Raw genomic sequence first — 20,361 nt, 5'->3', positions numbered from 1 at the left:
TCTGACACACACAGCCCACTCCATTTATGAGATGTCTCCTGCAGCTGGTGACAGGGGTAACAAATGTGGCAGGCAGTGCCATCCCATGAATCCGCCCCTCACGCCTCTCTGTGGCTGGGTAATGATTGTGTGTGACACTGGAACCATGCTGACGATGAAGGACATTGAACACACGCTCTGACAGGCTGGGAGGGAAAAAAAAAACTTGTCCCTCCGTGTGACTTGGAGATTTCCAGAACTTTGACTTAAAATCACAAAATCAGTGTTCACTCATGTCTGCTATGGTGTTCAGAGTACATCTTATATTCCGAAATAACACTGAGTGCATAGAGTCAACATAAAGTACACCAAAGCCTTTTTTTTCTGTATCTGGTAGATTGTTGACTCACTTGCACTCAGTCACTTGTTTCACATCTATTCATCAGCAGATACCAAACAAGACTCAGTCTGCGACCATGGTAGCGACTCAGGCACAGTGGTAATTTGAGCTGAATGCTAATGTCAACATGCCAACATGCTTGCAGTAACAGTGCTGACATTCTGATGTTTAGCAGGTAATGATTACCATGGTTGCCACCATTTGCTAACTAGCACTAAACACAAAGTACATTTGATGATTGGAAATGTCATTAGATTTGAAGGTCATAAGTGATTAACTAAATTTGACTGGATGATGCCCCAGATGAAAGCAAGACATTTCACTCAAAACCACAAATGTCAAACTTGTGGTGGCTATAGAAAAACTCAAGGAATCACTAAAGTCAGTGAAATTCATCATCTGGGCACCATATATGTCTATACAAAATTTCATGGCAGTCTGTCCATGTGTTATGTGAGATACTTCAGCCTGAACCAAAGTGATGGCTGTCCAACTCTACCATCACTCGAGCGACACCACTAATGTGGTTAAAAAAGTACAAGGCTTCAAATGTGGTAGATGCAGCAGCAATTGGTGTTGGATAAAATGCATCAGCAGATAGTTTGTAGCCTATGTGAGGTTATTAGTTGCCATTTAAACCTGTATTATTGTGATTAGATGGATTAGGTGTGACTAATGTGACTGATGAACTGATGGTGAAGCAGGAATGAAAAAGCTGATGCCAACTAGCTGATTCAAACGCCGCTTCAGTACTCTGCCTGAACTGATGAAAATGCCCCATTAAACCACACTTGTGGATATTTAAAGTTTCCTTTGCTCAATTTCTTTCAATTTTCTGTTTCATTATTTTCAGACATAATTTTTATGTGTTTTTTAATCATCTCATTACACTGCAAAAAACTCCACTTTGTCCAGTCCCAAAATCTTTGTTTCTTCAAAAAAGTAAAGAAAATGTTTATCCTGAAATCCTTTCACGTCCTTGCAAAACAAATTAGCTTGTTTAAACAATGTCCTTGATACTAGTGCAGAGATCCGCCTTATTTTATCATGTCACAAGATGTGACATGATAAACGCTCATCACCACAAACTTCCTGGTACAATTGCATTGGCAGCAAGTGGAATTATCCCTGGCAACCAAGAAAAATAAGTCACAAAAACCTCAATGTGAGATTTCTTTCTTATCACTCTTTTTGCTGTGAGGAAAGTGGGCCAGCATGTATGTAACACAAAGCAGTGCATGTTGTCAGCAGTCCGAGGTTCATCTACAGGGCCAGCTGCTGCTGAGGCTTCTCCCTGATCCTGGCAGGGCTCCTCTTTGTGTCAAGGGAAGTCCGATTTCACATGCCGTTCCATTTTCATCTCTGACTCCTGGGACTGTTGCCAGTTGAAGTCGTGTTGGTACAGCTGCGCAGCAAGTAAGTGCCGTGTTTCCCTGTACTTCAGAAGCTGGAACTGTTGTGTTTCCCGGTGGACATTTTCCTCTCCTGCCTGGTTCCGTCCAAATCAAATCAAAACATGCTTGAATCTAATTAAAATTCCTCTCTTCTTCTCTGCAAATCAAATCACACACATGTTAATGCACGTGTACAAAATGTACACCCATGCACCATCAGGCATCATTATGACAGCCTTGAGAAGTTCCACTGCTGCAGTTATTTCTGTGGTGGACGGAGGAATTATTGCAAAGATTCAGTTTTTCAATCTGAGGAAGACGTGATGGTGACAAAAAAGAAAAGTCACTGGGAATTTCTTCCCTCTGTTCCTCACCCCTCTGTTCAATATTGCACAACAGCAGCAGAGCACTTGTCAACATGATGGGGCCAATAAAGAGAGAGAAAGGCCTGTTCTCTGATGCGATGTGATACCACAAAGAAAGCTCGTCAGGAGATTCTGAATTATTTACTTTCTTCAACACCCTCAACTCTTCAACTCCAGATGAAACAGTCTGCAACACTAAGATTACTGTGAACTGGACTACACTTCAGTCCCCTTCAAACAAACATGTTTCTCTTGCCAAATAAACCTACAAAACAGCTACTCAGAAATCTGCATCTTTGTCACTTTGCAACACAGCTGTGTTTATGCATTATATCACCTTACAAAGTTGATCTGGCAAAAGTCTTAGCAAACTTTTTACACATACAGCTGATATGAAGCATTGTTAGCATTCATTTGGAGCCAGAGCTGGGGGAGAGGGGTAATAATCCAAGAAGAACTCAGCGAACAAGAACCCCCCCTACAGATTTACAAGTAAAAAACTAATTTATTACTCATTTATTTATGAGAGAAACACTCATAAATACTGTTTTTTTGTTGTTGTTGTCAAGGAACCCCATCATTTTAAAAAGCTGCAATGTCACACCACAGATGGTGTGTATTGTGCCTGCAGTGGGTAATCAAATTGTACTTTGCAATCAGATGTAGCAATAAACAAATACTTGCAATTTTATCCCACAGTCAGTTTATGCATCGGGACTTTAGAGACTATCCAGAAGAAAACATTATAGTGATTTGGATTTTTTTCATGTAAATTTTGTGACATTAACCTCAAAGAATTTCCAAGTTTGTTTCTTTGTTTTTTTCCTTTAATTTACCACTTTAATCCCAGAAGAGTTTTTTCTTGGATTATCTGAGTAGGTACCGCTCTGGTTGTTAGTGATTGTTAAGTAGTTTTTGTTTATGTGTAGATATATTAAACATTGAATGACAACATGATACATTAAATGATGCCTAAATAAGATGACTGTTATTCTTCATTTATAGTGCATACATTTCAATAGTGGCAGACAGCATACATGACATACAGATCTGAGTGGCAAAAATTACTCACCACAGTGGTAGGCAGTGGAAAAAAATTCATTTCAGACCCTGGTTCTCCTACAGTTCCTACATGTTGCTGCTACTTTTCTCACTATCATTTTCACTTTTAGAGTATACTGCATTATTAGCTTAAGTTTATGTATGTTGCTTTTTTGTGTCTTAAAGTCAGATTCAGTCATAATTTGTGTGCATGCTTCAAGTGCTTCATTAAAAAACCCCAACAACAAATAAAGTTTACCCCCCCACACACACAGAAATTGACAAAATGATCAAACATTCTGTTGTGACCCACCAATGTTTTCCTAAGAAAGACACTAAGCCCCTAGTTGTTCCAGAGATGTGTGACCTCTGACATAAATATCAATTGTAAGTCGCTTTGGATAAAAGCGTCAGCTAAATGAATAAATGTAAAATGGTTACCAAGTATGGCAAAAAGAAAGTAGGCTAACATACACACTACAATTTGACTTTGTTTTATTTCATCAATTAACATTTTGTTATGAATACAAAAAGTAGTTTCAGCAGGCTGCCGGTAGGCTACATAAGCAACATACATCAAAGGCTAGAATTATTAAAACTATTTATTTATATTTATTTGCACGTTGCCGTTTATTGTGCAGCCACTTAAAAATGTCCAGCATCAGAAGATTGACTTTGGTAATTTGAACTAGGCTCATTTTTTTTTTTGAAAGGCGGAGATGTTGGTGTTACAGTGAGGATAGAACTCCACTTTCCCCAAGTTTCAATAGCTCTGGAGGGAGGCTTCGCATAACAGCCATAATCTCTCTCTAGTTTCAAGACCTGCATCCGAGGCGGTGGTTTGTGTATCTTTGCCATGTCCCTGCTTGCTTGCATATTCTTGGTAACATTGTTGCTTGCCTAGTCTATTGTTGTTAATCTCAATAATAAATTGTCCAACTTTCATCGAGTATGTGTTTGCGCCTGATTCCACCCAACTGTAACATAACAATCTGGCCAAGAAAATGGAGATGCAGACTTGCTACACCTCACTTAGGTCCAGGGTAGCTTTGTTAATTGGGTTAATGTCTGGGCCACAGCCTTGTGGGAGAGAGAGTCACCCATTTGTTGCAATTACAACAGTTTCACCGGCGAGTTAAGGAAGATTTTTGGTCACCCTGTGAAGGGCAGGGAGCCAGGCAGTAGACTTTTTTCTTTACGTCAAGGCGCCAGCTCTGTGGCAGAATTTGCTGTTGAGGCAAGCATTTTAGCTGCGGAGAGCGGGTGGGATGAAGTGGCGTTACAGGCGTTTTTGTTCGGGGGCTTTCTGATGATGATAAGGATGAGCCAGCTGCCAGAGATGAGACCTCTAGTTTAGATTCTCTGGTTTCCCTCGCTATCAGACTAGACAATCGCCTAGTGGTCGGGACTCGACCTCTTCTTGGTCTCACCGTGCCGCCCTTGAACAATATCACAGTTAAAAATAAATACTCCCCGCTGCTTATTGTCCCGGCCTTTGAACCCTATTGCCATGCCACTGTTCTTGAAACTGGACCTCCTCTGTAAGAGGGATGAATGGAAGACAGCCTTCAACACCCCTCGGGGGCATTTCGAGTACATAGTGATGCCTTTCGGACTCACAAACGCCCCAGCCCTTTTTCAGTCACAAGTAAATAAAATTCTTAGGGACATGCTCCACCAGTTTTGTTTATCTTGATTTTTTCCCGTAGCATGGAGGACCATGTGCAGCACGTCGGACTGGTGCACAGGCGACTATTGGAGAACAAGTTATTCGTTAAGGCGGAGAAATGTTCCACGTCCCTTCTGTGAGTTATCTGGGTTTCATCATCGAGAGGGGACAACTGAGGGCTGATCCTAAGAAGATCTGTGCGGTCAGAGAGTGGCCTCCCCCGTTTCACGAAAACAGCTCCAGAGTTTTTTGTGAGTTGTTGGCTGTGGTTTTGGCTCTAGAGCAGTGGAGGCACTGACTGAAGGGAGCAGAGCAGCCTTTTTTGATTTGGACTGATCACAAGAATCTGGCTCATCTGCGTTCTGCTAAGAGGTTAAACTCACGTCAGGCTCGCTGGTTGTTATTTTTGACTTGGTTCTGTTTTACTTTGTCGTACCATCCAGGCTCACACAACACCAAGCCAAGAGGTCCCCCCCACCAGCCCGGAGACCATCTTACCTCCTTCCTGTGTGGTAGCGGCTGCTTCCTAGAACATTGAGGCATTGGTTAAGGAAGCGCAGCTTGCCCATCCCAACCCAGCTATGGGCCCGCCCAATCAGCTGTTTGTTCCAGACACTCCCCTAAGTTCTCCCGCTACCCTGGTTTTGACCGGACCCTTCGCTTCATTCGACAATAGTTCTGGTGGCCCTCCATGTGTCACACTCGTGCCTTCGTCTCTGCCTGCTCCTTGTGCGCCCAAAGTAAGGCCGTTCATTAGCCTTCAGCCTCCTGCGGCCTCTCCCCATCCCCAGCCACCCTTGGTCTCACATCGCTGTGGACTTTGTTACTGGTCTGCCTCCCTCTGCAGGTCACACTGTTATCCTTACTATAGTTGATAGATTTGCCTTAATTGTCTTCTGCCTCTGAGACAGCCGAGCTCTTAGTCCAGAATGTGTTCCCGGTTGCACACCATCCCCTTGGACATTGTGTCAGTTCGGGGTCCACAGTTCTCATCGCGGGTGTGGGGAGCGTTCTGTACCATGGGTGCAGTACGCCCACAATTCCCTCCTCCGCTGCCACAGGTATGACTCCATTATATGCTCGGCTATAATACACCTCTTTTCCCTGATCACGAGAAGGAGGTGGCTGTCCCCTATGTTGCATATGCTTGAAAAAGAGCATATTAATCAGCCACCCCTGCTATAAAGCAGGTTTCAGCACCGTTCTCTCTGTACTGCCTTATAATTGCAAGGTCTGGCCTTGAGTGACACTTCCTGAACCCACTTCCTGTTCAAAATCGAATGACATTTAAGAAAAAGTCTATAAAGCGGAGGAAAGTGCTCACATTGACGTGCATCTATGTAATTTATTCAACTCTAAAGTGCTATTTTTCAAAATTGATTTGACCAATATAATTTGACCATCATCATTACTGGATGTTGGGGAGCTGGACCTTTTTTTAGCTTCTGCAAAGGGAGGAACACATCTTTTCACTCATTAAAGGAAAATGCAATGACAAAGGTAAATGGCTGCAAGGCTGGTGTGGGAATAAATGCCCTTCAGAGGTGACTTTTTGTTTTTTCCCACTCCGTATAAGCATTTATTTTACAGCATTATTTCTGCTCAGATCCCCATTAGCTGTTGCCCCAGTGACTACTGGTCTCACCATGGTCTTCAGAATGAAAATGTAAGGGACCTGCTCTTCTCCACTATGTTTGACAAACTATATCTGCATGTCTATATTTTTAAGATCTCTGTGTCTGTTTTTATTGTTGTGTGAGCCAGTGAAAATAAGTACAACATGGCACTGCAAACTGTACAGTAACAGTAATAATGTAAAGCCAAATAATATCTATTACCTGTGCCACATTGCATTAGCAGATACTGTAGTTTGAAGGTAGGTTGCACCAACAAGGATTAACTGAAACAAAGACGAAAGCATTCATTCATTATTTAGGGAATTATGTTTACTTGCAGTTTTAGAGAGAGTTAGATTAAAAGATACCACTCTCATGCTCCACTGAATATAAAGCTCCCACCAGTAGCTGGTAAGCTTTTTGCTGACCTTCAGTGGTTTAACTTACCATCTTGTTGCAGGGATGTTGAGCGTACTCCAAGTGATTCTGCAGATTTGCTAAAACTGAACTGAAATCTGATTTTATTGCTTCAAGCAGTGATTCCTCAGTTCTGCAAAGTAAAAATATACAGCAGTAGCCAGCTAGCTCAACTTAACATTAACACTATGGCTATTTCTTGGCAACTTTCTGTTGCCACTGAGCCATCATTGTTGCATCCTGTCTCTGTTTTGAAACAGAGAATCAATTAAAACTAAATAAATGGTAGATATTTCATGTTTGAAGCTAACTCTGTTTTCTAAAGAACCAATCTTTTTGTTGAACACACTGAACTGAATCACTTCCTAAACGATCCATTCATGTCTGAGTTGAGTTCAGCTCTCAGAAAGGATACACTCGTCTCCGGTCAGGCGCAGAGTGATTCTGTACACTCAGAAAAGAACTGATTTGCCCATCACTACTACACTAGATAGACCTCATGATTGTTAAGAAAAATGTGAGGAAATTACTATTAGCATCACTCCTAGTCTGCTTTCAGACATAATGCAATTAGATGTCTTTATACAGTATATTAACATAAATGTGTTTTGGGGTCACTTCTTCTGTTAGTTTCTCTTGCAAACGACAAAACCGTTCTCCTGGAAGAAGACTGAAGTTCCTACTTTAGACATCTCCTTGTGGGTCTTTGTTTTTGTTCAGTTTAATTTGACACAAACGCACCAAACTAAGGGAGTAAATTACCCTAGTTTTAGTAAAGCAAATACGCCTGGTGGGCAAACTAAAACCAGATCTACTTAGTTTGTGAACTTAGACAACATCAGCAACTTTACTGACAATATACAAAGGTGTGTCTGTCTTCATCTTTTCAGCTCATTCTTTTTTGTCTCTGCTCTGTCTGATATCAACAAGCTGTGATCCTTACGGACTGACGGGCAGATACACATCATCAGCTTGTGTCATTAATATTTAAGCCCTCTCTGCTGGCCTCGGATCAGGATGAGATCTCATTACGACAGCAGGTCATAAAGCATAATGCTAAACCCGGTATTAGCTGATTCATAATTTACATTGTGCAAGGAGGCTGCATGTGTTCCTTCAGGTAGAGCGACTGTGCACTTGAAATTGTGTGGAGCAAATGGATCAATATCCTCAGCAGTACTGAATGAAAACCTTTACAAACAATTATATATTTAATCAATCCTGTGTGGAAAACATTATTATTAAAAAACAATAAGGTCAACTCAGATGGCATCAACACAAAGTTCAAGAGTTTTGATAAGTTGCATATTGGGTCACATATGTCAGTGATTCCCTACCAGTGATACTTCTGCCGTTGCCAGAGTATACATGTTGGGTTTCTGTAAATATCATCACAGAGTACGGTCTAGACCTGCTCTTTTATGAAAAGCGCTCTGAGATAACTGTTGTTGTGATTTGGCGCTATATAAATAAAATTGAATTGAAAATTGAATTGAAAAAGATTGTAGTGTAGCTCAACTGATTTAAAAAACATTACAGTTTAAATTGAATATGTCTACAAAGTCAATTGTAACATATGAACAATGATTGAGTGCTTGTAAACTAGTTAGAAAGTAAGAAAATTATGGTTAAGCTACAATTAATAAAAAATTCAAATAATTAGCAAGGATTAGTTTAAAGTAAATGGTTGAAATAGTTAGGTCAGCTTACATTAACAGATAAGTGGTTTAAATAGACTGCTAAAAATAACGGACAAATGATGAAGTAGTTAAAAGGGATAGATGGTTGAAACGTTGTGCTTCTGCCAGTCCAAGCGCTAGTAATACAAATGCAAAACTGACCAAACCAACCAATGACAGTTCTGCTGTATAAAAACAATATTGTACTAACATCTGCTTTTATATAATTAAACTGAAATTCAAATGAACACATTCGGAACATGACAGTTGGTCCAGAGTTCATCTGACAGGACTGCAGGGATACATCTGACAAAAATGGCCGTTTAATAAATGCAAACAGGCCACCCCTCTGTGGCCTTGTAATAAAAACATGGCTAATGGTCCTTAAAGACCAAGGAAAGACTGTTTTTGTGCACATTAGCGGGAACAAGCATCATTAACCAGCTGCGAACACTTCTTAGTCCTACTTTGTCTGGACAAGACAAGGCCCTTTTGGCTCTTTTCATTTCTTCCTCCAGTACAGTTTCAGGCCTGAGAGGACACACAGCTGGAAACATGTTTAGCAGCTTGTTACTCATGGCGCAGTCACATCATCCCCCCTGCACGGGGATGGAGGGAGGGAGCCGAGATGATGAAGTCAGAGTTTATTATATATACTCAAATGGCTGATGCAGCATATTTGGAGAATGGTAATACATCAATGTCAGGCGCTTGTGGAAAGCGGCTAATAGTCGTATCAGTGTAACTCAGAGTTGCTTATCTCTCAGACTGTAAACTCATTGTGCCAATGTTTGTTGTTGTTTTTTTTGTCCGCCATGAGTGTGTCAGCTTTTCCTGTAATGGATGAAAACCTGAAATAGCTGCCTGACTCAGAATGGTTAAATTAAATATGATTTTACACAACAACATTCTTCCACTTTCATTCTGTCAAGTGACGTGAACTGAAAACACCTTGAATAACAAGTTCATACACTGGGACAGGAGAAGTCTGGGGTCTGGCTTGAAAGAGAGAGATGAAACAAGGGAACTGGTGGCAGATTAATAATGTCTGTCAGCAGACAAAAGGGGCCCGGGAGGATCTCTCACCTTGATGTGAGCTGGAATTAACTTTAGAAACACACCAAATAAAGTCAGAGGCACAAACAAAGAGAGGAATGGACTTGAATAGTTCATAAATCCTAGATGTGATATCGAAAGGGCTCCTTTTTTTGGTTTTATGAGTTTTCTAACTCCATAAAAAAGTCCATTTAACTTTTCCCAAATTTAAAGGATCTCTTATGATGAAATCTTTAAGTCAGCTTTGGCACTCAGGTTTGCCCCGCAGATAGAGCAGGGTTCAACATCTTTGGTCCTGGATGCCTTCAAGGTCCGGATTTTTTGCAGCTCCTCTCCGAAGTCAGGACAGGAGTGACATGTCAACGAAAAGTAAATGAAAAGAGCCACCATTTCAAAACAGTACATTATTTTGATGTGGTGTGGTGTGTGACCACTGTCTGAGATCATCTGAGCACCGAGTACTTTTTAAAGCTAGACTATGTGACTTTTGACTTAGACTTTTTCTTACATACAAAAAGTTGAATTCATAGATAATAAAACACACCCTTGCTTATTTCAGTGAACTCAGGGGATTTGCTGTGACAACCCTACTTGGTGTGGTATGAAGGGATGGAAGTCTAAAGGGGAACTCCACTGACTCACTAATCACCTGCCCTTTTTAAATCCTGCAGTACTGCCATAAAGAAGATCCATTATGGCTGCTTTGCTTCTTTACAAGGAATCAAACAACGGTGGCATAATGCCGCCCCTATGTGTGATTTTAGATTTTAGCATGCCAACGTTCTGGGAGCAAAAGAGGCGTGACGTGTAACACAACAGCGTCTAGTGTGTGTCCCAACCTGCTGACTCCCCCATTTACAAAGGCATGGCTGTGATGGCGCAATGGATAAGATACCTGCCTTTGGTGTGAGAGACCCGGCTTCAATTCCCCCACTGTGACCCATCCACCATTGTGTCCCCTGAACAAGACACTTAAGCTCCAGAGGCGTGCGACCTCTGACATGTATAACAATTGTAAGTCGCTTTGGATAAAAGCGTCAGCTAAATGAATAAATGTACATGAATCTGACTCTTACTACCTTCAGTGCCGGCTTAATGGTCCATATCACCACAGCAAATTCCTTGTATGTGTAAAACACTACTTGGCAATAAAGCTCCTTCTGATTCTGATTCTTCTGAGGGGGCTATTAAGAGTCATACTTGCTCCTGAAGGAGACAAACAATGTTAACAGAAGGCCTGCACTACAAAGTACAGGCACTGAGTTATAAAGACAGGTGCATTATTTAGCAGGGAAAGATCATATTGCTTTATGTTGCATTGTATAATGGGGAAAGTAGATAGCCTATTTGTGGTGCTTGATTCGCATTTCAGATGAATGTCTCTTGCTTCAATTTTGACCTACATACCTACATTTATGGAAGGGCAATGCTAAAATGCTGGAGCCATCACTTTAACAGAATTACATTTGTGGCATAAATGCATATCTCCTTGTGAGTTTTAGAAGATGTACTACTTTATTGTAAAAAAAAAAAAAGTTCAATAAATGTTAATTAAATTAAAGTTGAATAATAAATTAAAGTTTTTTTCTCCTTAGTGGAAATCCTATTTTCTCCTTAGGGAAATCCTATTTTCTCCTTAGGGAAATCCTATTTTCTCCTTAGGGAAATCCTATTTTCTCCTTAGGGAAATTCTATTTTTCTACCGCTTTTTTTCACACGGGAAGGTCAGAAGTCAAACTCACAGCCACAGAGCAGCACCTCTGGAACTGGTGGGTGTTAAGCGTTTGGCTCAAGGACACTTCACAATGATGAATGGGAGTTTAACATCATATCACATGGTTGATGGGAAGTGTCTGCAAGCAACATGCCCTCCCTAAAAACAATCACCTGTCCTTGATTTTATTTTTAGGCTGTGAAAATTGCTCCTATTTAAAAATCTGTCCAGAGTCATTTGTTATATCAGCACATTTGCAGGTTTCACCCTAAGCTGTTAGCAGGCATTTAGCAAACCAAATCTCCTGCAAATGGATGCTTCTAATACATCAATCAGACTCTTGTGATTATTGTCTCTCTGCTGTCTCTCATTTTCAGTACACTCAGTTGGGCTGATGTGGTGTTGACAGACTGGGCTGAAATGAAAGTGCAACTCCAGCCAGTAAGACAGGCTGGTAGCCTATGCTGCCCTGCAAAGCCACACCTACTGAATCAGCTGGGTGTGTCTGCCTCTGACTTTATGTCCAGTGTGTGGTTGCCTCAGCCACAATACCAACACTCATAATAACTCACTGTGCATGTCCTAATCGATTATTTCAGTTCTCCTTGCGAACCGAAAGAAGCTGTGGATTTCTGCAATATCCACCTTGATGACGAGCAGTGTCCCAGAAATGTGTCTATATTTACATAAAATTAAATGATTTGAACATTTAGCGGAGCTAGTTAAATGACAGGCATCAGTCCTATGTCACTGATGAAGTTTACAGGCCAGAAATCTATTTATAAGCAGATTTTGGTGCCGGATGAGGAATGTGATGATGACAACTATCCACATGCCAAGAAAAATAATTGGAGGGTTAGAGAGCCCGTGCTTGTCTCGCAACAGTAAGAAGACATGCATAACAAACACTCCCCCTGACGCTGTGAAACTGTACTGAAGCAGAGACGCCGTTTGGCAGAGCGCAGCGCGGCGCACCGCGGAGCGCGCAGCTGCGGACGCACCTGAACAGCCGGAGCGGTGCGACCATCAGCGAGCTTTCACCTGCTCCGCAACATCTGCCACGTCGTGTCTGATGGAGAGGGTGGAGGGGGGAGCGGTCTGAGGGTGTCTTTCTGTTGATGTGGAGTAACGCGTTTACCTCTCCGGCGTCTCGCGTGGAGCGAGTGTTTCTCGTGGGGCTCGCTGGACGCCGCGTTTCTATTTTGAACGTTTTTTTTTTTTTTTTTGAAGGCGCGACTTTAAAAAGAAGACTTGAAAAGTGCGCGCGGCACGTGAGCGCTGCAGACTGAGCCCGGCGTTAATTGTACTACAATGTCCCAGAGCATCTGCGTGCAAAACTTGAGGAGGCATGCTGCATATTGAGGGGCGCGAACAGATGGACACAAGCCCAACAACACACTGGGTAAGTCTGGCAACTGGGGCTTTTTTTCTATAACATTTTGCGTTTAATAAAAAAGAAAAGACAGGCAGAGGTCGACATTGTAAAATTGCGTTTGGAGCCGTTATGAGGAAAAAATTAAAATAATCTCACCTTAAACGCAATTCACTTATAATAGAAGCAGTCTATTTCCCCTTTTACTGTTTCATATATGTGAGAAACTTCTTCAATTTCTTTGTAATCTCTCTTTTGTTTCTCTGCAGGGGGTAGTATAGGGGCTAATGGTTCTCAATTAAGGCTTTCATAATGTCCTCCTGGTGTTTTCCCCATTACTATAACAGTCCTATAATGTTCCTGCAGGGACTCAGTGCTTCCAGAAGTGTCCTTGGGGTACTTAATGTTATCTCCTCCTGTTATTGTATTACACTGTTCCTATGGGAAGCATGCAGGCTACTAAAGGCTGTTCCCTTTCATTTAGGGATGTCTCCTTGCATATTAGATGAGCTTCTGTCATCAGCTTTGCCTTTTGACTCTACATTACTTTAAATGTCATCAAATGTCTGAGAATTGTCTATGGATAATTAGATTTGCCCGTCAATATCTGAGTAAAAGAAGTACACCCCACGTAGACAAGAATGTTATAAAACAGCTATCATGCTTTTCGTAGATACCCCCTTCTTACTTTCTTGTATGTATTGTCCTTAATGTACATGCCACTGCCTCCCCGTGGATCATTAACTTGTTGATGTGTGGAGACGGATGCCTGTGTCTCTCCTGTGCAGTAAATTCACGTATCAGAGCACACACTGTGGGCCCTTGAAACCAGAAAAACTAATGAGAACAGATTGCGCCAAATATGGCAGCCTTTTCTGTGTCACAGTGGTTTTTCAACATTTTGTGCATCAGGTTTGCCTGCAACCAAATCCTGCGGCAGCGCAAGTCCCTCATTAGTCCTCCTCCTGTGTAGCTGAAGGGGAGCTAATGGGAGTAAAGTGTTTTTTTTTATGGGGGCAGAGAACCTGCAGACTCTCGGGCCACCATGACACAAAATAGAAAGCCACTGCTCTGCTACTTGGAAAGGACAGGACATAATGAGAACATTAAATAGAGAAAAGTGCAGAGAGAGGGGAGATGTGCCACATTCTTCCTGTGTTTGTAGGCGGCTGTTTTTTTTGTATTCTGCTCTGATCTCTAAACTCTCTGTCCCAATAACTGCGCTTCCACACAAACATCACATTCTCCACTTTCAGGCTTACCATCAAATAGATCCGTTCCCATCCAACAATTTATTCAGCCCATTATCTCCTCCTCCCTGTCTCACACTTTGTTAAATTCAGCCCTTTGAAGCAACTGATTGACGCTGACTGTCAGGCTCGAAGCGCAGGTTTCATTTTCAATCATAGATTGTCACGGCACTTCTGAAAAGCAGTACTGATGTAAAGGAAGATAGACTGAGTAGTGAGCTCTGATGTCTTCAGCAATGGCGCAGGCAGATACTGTATGTTGGGTGATTGCTGATCTTGTAGCCTTCAAACCTGTACTAAATGCTTTCACTCCACAAACATCTTCCTCACAGAGGCGGTTCTAGGAATGTGTAACTGAGATGACGCAGGGGTGGCAAAGGGATTTCTAGAGGTGGCTACAATGTCTGACCATTCTGACCATATTTAAGGCCCTTAAAATCATAGACTTTGTTCTGCAGAACAAACTGCAAGGTGTCACTGGCAGTCTCTGCCGTGGTACAGCAACATAACACCAATTTACGGGCTTGTTTCAATCTGAGGAGACTGGCATAAAGTGACTGAATAAGTAACATGCTTCATTACAGAGTTAGTGTGAACGTGATTTTTGGACAAAGCAACGCTGTGTATCACCATCTTCAGGTTCCTGAGCTTTATTATAATAAATAATGCGCTGAATACTAACTAAGCGTGTGCAAGTATTTGTGGTCATGGATCTATAACAAGCCATTTAAAGAGCTGATGAGGCCTTTTACCAAAAGGTAGGCTACTTTGAAATAATAATAATAATCAGTTGACTTCATGAAAGCTATTGTATACTGCTGCTATAATGAAATAAGCTTTCAAGAGCGTTCAAGACAAGTGTGCTACACGTCACTGTTCAAATTAAATAAGAAGAGCAAATAAATCTGATTATTATGATAAGCCAGTGAATCTTATGACTTGATGATCAAGGCCTTTGTGCAATTAGAGTTTACAGAAACATAGATGACAGAATAGGCACGATGTCAACAATAGCACAAGCAGCACTTCTATGTGGAAATCTTAATAAAAAGTGCAGAGATTGTACAGTATTTGTATGTATCTGTTATAGGTCTGCACCTAATGATCGAACAACTAATTTATTGATTATTCTAAAGATTATTTTTATTACTGTATTAATACATCAATTAATTTATCCAAAATACATATCAAAAGCTTGTCTCACTAATATTTCAATATTTTATTCAATCATCAAAAAAGGACATTAGAATAATGAGAATAATGGCATATTTGGAATTTAGTCTAATTTTCTAGTCACTGCTGTATTATGATAATAATCACCATAGACCCTGTTTGTACGATGCTGGATCACAAAAATACTTCAAAAGGATTGTTGTGAATCAGATTAATTTAAATACTGTATGTCAACCCTTTAAGTATTCAGTATTTTTACTTACAGACTTGACTGAATACTTTGCATCAGAAAAGAACTGAAATGATTATAGATTGTAACAACCTTCTGTAACATCAATTTAAGCCACAGAAAATATAAAACAGCCAGACATTAGATAACGCATGGTGTAATCAAGCAGCAGCCTCCGGGGCCAAAAACTGCGGTTCATCGAAAGGCCACTTGAAGCTGGCTCCAATTGCAACCCCATGACATTGTTTTTTAATGCCCTGGGTTGCCCTTTATCGTAGTTTTTGTATGTATAGGTCAAGTGAGTAATAATAAAAATGAAACATCCGGTCAAGTTAGCAGTATTAAATATGCAGTGTCATGTTAGTCTTTCAAAATAAGTATGGTTAACATTCTGAAACGGCAGGTGAATTTGTTTATAACTCAACCTTTTAAACTATATTAAGGCTTAAAGTTATGCATAAACATGCTTTGAGTGACAGGTGGGTGCCTTCTTAGGCTTCATTGTGCCCACCTCAACTCCAACTCTTTTCCATTTTTGGATTAGCTAGAGCCCAAATTTTAAGTGACTCGTCTGGATAATCCTAATATATTATGCTTGTGTGGGGATAAAAAGTAAACAGGATCTGCTGTGCTGTCTTGTTGTCATCTTTACAAAGCGTTCCCGGGATGATTTCACTTCAAGATTTTGTTTTCGGCAGTTGTACCGCTGTGAAAAGCCATTTCCAATTTGCTGAGCTTACAGAGCACCACATTGTTGGGTCTCTGTCTTAAATACTATAGGCGAGGTCTTTTAGCTACAACTTGTTCTCCGGAGGGAATCCCTGCTTTGACCAGGCGCAGAACTTCATTGCGATGTGCCATACTTGATGCCGTTGATTATACTGAGTGACAGGTTCATGTCACCAGCACCTGTAATAATCATAATCCAGAATTTACAGACTGTGAGAAGAGGGATGCTTGGGCAACAAGTAAGAAAATAAATATAAGAGAGAGGGAGAGAGAGAGAGAGCATGTACAGCTCTGGTAATACAAAATATAGACTGGGATATCACAGCTAATATTTCATGGCTTTAGAGTAGAACAGAACTTTCAGTGTACAGAAATACTAGCTGATGCATTATGTGGCTGTTTCAGGACAGAATTAGTGGACTGGACAAACTGAAAAGTCACTATTAATCTATCTCATTAACGGCCCAATTTCAGGGAGGGAGAGAGAATTACCTGAATCTGCTGCACAGGTAACATGGAAGGGGTTACTTTGTTTCCAGGAGAGCAGGCTTTGAGGCTTACAAATGCACATGCCACTTGTAAACTGCATTGTAACGTTCCACTGAAAAGTCCTGCTGGGGTCCTGGTGCTTGCACATGTTTGTGTTGTTGCAGAGAGTGGAGTTTCTTTTGATTTATGTTACGCCCATAGCAGCTCTCTCCTTAAAGGCAAAGCATGACAGACCAAACGTACTGGGTTGAAACAAACATGCTGGCCAAATCCATGGCAGGAATGTTGAGGTGGCATCTGGATTGGTCATTCAGATTGTAGCAGTGGCATAGGCTACGCTGGCCACCACTTTAGACTGCGCATGTTTCCTCTATTTATTAGTTCCACTGGGAAAATGTCAGCACATTTTACAAAAAAACATGCCTTAGTTATGCTCTATTCCAACAAAGAAAACCTATCCATACCACTTTGATGAGAAGCATCTCATTATTACATTCTTGAATGTGAACCGAAACACCTTCAAATTTGGCAAGGAGGGAGATTCCTCAATTGACCCTTCCCTAAGCCACGGCCACCTTAGTTACCTTAAGTCCGACAAACTGTCGGCGCTGCCACTGCCTATTACTGCAGGCTGTCAAACTGACTCAAACAGATGTGAAAAAAATGAAAGATAGAAGCTAAAGCCTAACGATCACACAGTCCCCCGATGATTGAGACAAAAGACAATGATATTAAGTATCAACACTGTTCCTGTAAAGATGGATTCATTCATTATTACAATCTAAAAAGCAGAACAGCAGGGATTTATAACGTTACATTCAGTAGGAAGTTAGCTAGCGTTAGCTAACTAACATCACATTAGGAACAACCCACAGCCGAAATGTTTCTGGATTTATTTTAGGTTTTGGAAAGAGAATAAATCGTACTTCTCTTTTCAACCTCTTTGGGTAGCTGCTGTGACTATTACAAGTGCCCCAGGGACAGCATTTGACCATATCTTGGAAAAATACGGCAGAAGAAAGCTAGAAAACGACTCCTTTTGCATTAGAGTAAATGGGGTGCATCCATGAAAGTGTCGGACATCAGTTAGAATGAGTCCTATACTGCGCTGTGATTGGCCAGCTGTGTATTCGGGGCGTGGCTTAGTGAAGGGTTAATTACAAATTAATTGACAATGAAAAGGGGTTTCTGTTGGGATTAGTCGTAGCTGTCAGCCACGCTAACCTCATTGTGGGCTAATAAAACTGCAGAACTCGGCTGGGCTGTGCTGAGCTGGGCATACTAACGCATTTGTATAACCAGTGTTAGCATTAATGTTACATTGCCTGAAAAGCTAGCTAGCTAGTTGGCTGAAGGCCGCTCAGAGAGGTGGACTCTTGTGTCGGAGCAATAGGAACCAATTACATTCCAGGAACTTCCCACAACTTTTTCATATTTAATCAAAAGACTAATTCAATGCACACAAGTCTGCGATAAATCATATTTTTTCCCTTTTAGGTATTGTGGATGTGGATGAAGTGTGGATGGCCAGTGGTCAGTGTGGCCCAGGGTCCCCTTATTTTGGATAAACAAATCTCCCAATAACTATTAAACAGCTCCAAACCGAACAAGTCCATTTTTTAAGCTTTTAATACTTTTTCATGAGGAAATGAATGGGCTTCAGGATATATATATATATATATATAGTCTACTTGCATCAACCTATTTAGCCCATTTATAATTCATATTATGAACACCAGCCCATGATGTCTGCCATCTTCTATTATGGATATTGTGAACTGAATCATTAATAAAGCATCTCTTTAGTGAGACAAATCAGAGCTGGTCAACAAAATCATCAGTTCCTTTGACTCAGGATCTAGAGGGTGCTCTGCATCTCTTCCCCTCACACTCTTAAAACGTGTGACGATGTTGTGAGAGGTACTCTTTCCATGATTATTGCAGTTCAAGAGAGAAGTTTTGCGTCATTCTAGATTATGAAATTGTTTACTCTCCGCTGATTGCTGCGCTGCCTCTGCAGGCAAGAATCTTAATTGTCCTCATATTTTGGAGTACAGACTGTCACTGAGAAAAAGTCGCACTCAGGGCTTTCGGGCAGAAAGACTTTGTGTTTTTCTTTTTTACTAACCCTACCCAAGTAGTTTTGGTGCCTAAACCTAACTAATTATTAAGACTTTCTGCCAGAAACCCCTGAGGGCAAACTAGAAGGACCAATCAATCTGATTTTGACCCAGGTGAGGTGATCATTTAAGATCTCTGTGTCCCAAAATAGACTTCTGCTTCAGGCCTTTTATGAAGATAAAGATTGAGTGGATGTGGGAAGGCAGTATCAGTGATGCATGGGCTGCAGATTTATGCAAAGAGGCATAATTATGAGCAAATGGTGGTAAACAACGCCAAGTTCACAAGTGCTCCTTCTTCAGGTACTATATTTGAAGAAGGAAAGAGGGTAAGGTATCTCCAGTCCACCGTGGAAGTATTTCTTTAAAGAAGCATCTGTAACCTCCAGCTTTGTGGAAGATAACAGAGACTGAGGGATGTTTTTAATTGACTCTTTTGTCACAGATCCAGATTCAGCATCTGAAACACAAGCACACAGACTTTGAGGGTCACAGGTCAATGGCAAAAGCCTCTCGTGTTCAGGATGAAAGGAAAGAATGTGACCTCATATATTGTACTCACTCCACCTAATAAGGATGAGAGAGATGTACAGAAATTAAAATGAAAGCAATTTTTCACTCACAATCACATGTAATTGGTCAATTGTTGTATGAATGGCCTGGTTTGATACATTAGGAAATGTGTTTTTCTGTGTCAAAGCTTGTGCTTGTGTTTTTCACTGACTTACTAACATAATATTAAAATCTGTTATCCAAAATAAATTTTTCTGATTAATACTAGTTATTTCCACCTCTTGAAGTCCTTCAAATTAAATCCTAAATTTCAACAAGATTACAACAAATGACAACTTTTCCATCGCTGAATGGTAGAAAAACAATTGATGTTACTTTTTTCTTCTTTTTGTCACTCCGTGTTCCTTCAGAAACAGTCCAAGAATACATAACTGTGGGTACACAGGTATTTCACAAAGGATCATTTTAAATAGGACATTCAGTCCATTTTTTCCCTCAAACATTTCTCTAATTAACTGCTATCGGTGGAAGAAGACAGGAAGAAGTAATAAATGTATGCATAATATGCATGTTTTATACTTGTTTCCTGAACTTATGTAATTCTCATCATTGCTCCATCCAATTTTAACCACTGAAGAAGTCTAATCCACCAAAATAGTTGGAAACACCTGTGTGAGTGGGCCAGTGAGTGAGTCAGATTCACTGGTCCATAACATTGCCCTGATGGACAGTTTATTAAAATCAATGCAGCAGAACCAGAGATTGTATTTTTATTAGACATGTTCTTTTTCCGTGTCAAAATCTGGTGCCTACATTATTACCCGCAACTCAGCTACTAAGTTTGTTCAGAGATTCAGGTGTGTTATGCTAGTGTAGCCTTGAGCTGCTAACTTCAAGCAGACACCCCCATTCTACACCCCCAGATTTTTATCTTCTTCAAACTTGTAGTCTTCAGACCCAACTGACGCTGACTCAAATGACATCAATTGAGACAAAATATCAGACACTGCATAGCTACTGGAAGTGCCCCTGTAAGTACAAACCTTTAAATGATGGATTTTCAAAAAACTACAAGATATAATAATTTGTGATCAACTTTGCACTGTAAAAATGGAGCCACAGCCAGGAGACACAAACACTAGAAGTAGGGGAAACA

The 20,361-nt window shown here is 40.8% G+C and overlaps 1 protein-coding gene across 1 annotated transcript in view; it reads left to right on the top strand.

The window, feature by feature from the left end:
* The first annotated feature begins 12,288 nt into the window (after positions 1-12,288).
* kcng2 (potassium voltage-gated channel, subfamily G, member 2) overlaps positions 12,289-20,361 on the top strand; it is a 31,338-nt gene continuing 23,265 nt past the window's right edge. Inside the window, exon 1 of the mRNA XM_038725878.1 lies at positions 12,289-12,732. The gene's annotated coding sequence lies outside the window, so the exon portion shown is untranslated. The remainder of the gene's footprint in view (positions 12,733-20,361) is intronic.

This window comes from Micropterus salmoides, unplaced genomic scaffold, assembly GCF_014851395.1.
Source record: "Micropterus salmoides isolate LMB-PRFRI ecotype aquatic unplaced genomic scaffold, ASM1485139v1 Ms_hic_scaffold_17, whole genome shotgun sequence".
In the NCBI taxonomy this organism is placed as follows: Eukaryota; Metazoa; Chordata; class Actinopteri; order Centrarchiformes; family Centrarchidae; genus Micropterus; species Micropterus salmoides.
Note: the sequence above shows the minus strand (reverse complement) of the source record. Positions and strands in the feature narration are given on the sequence as shown.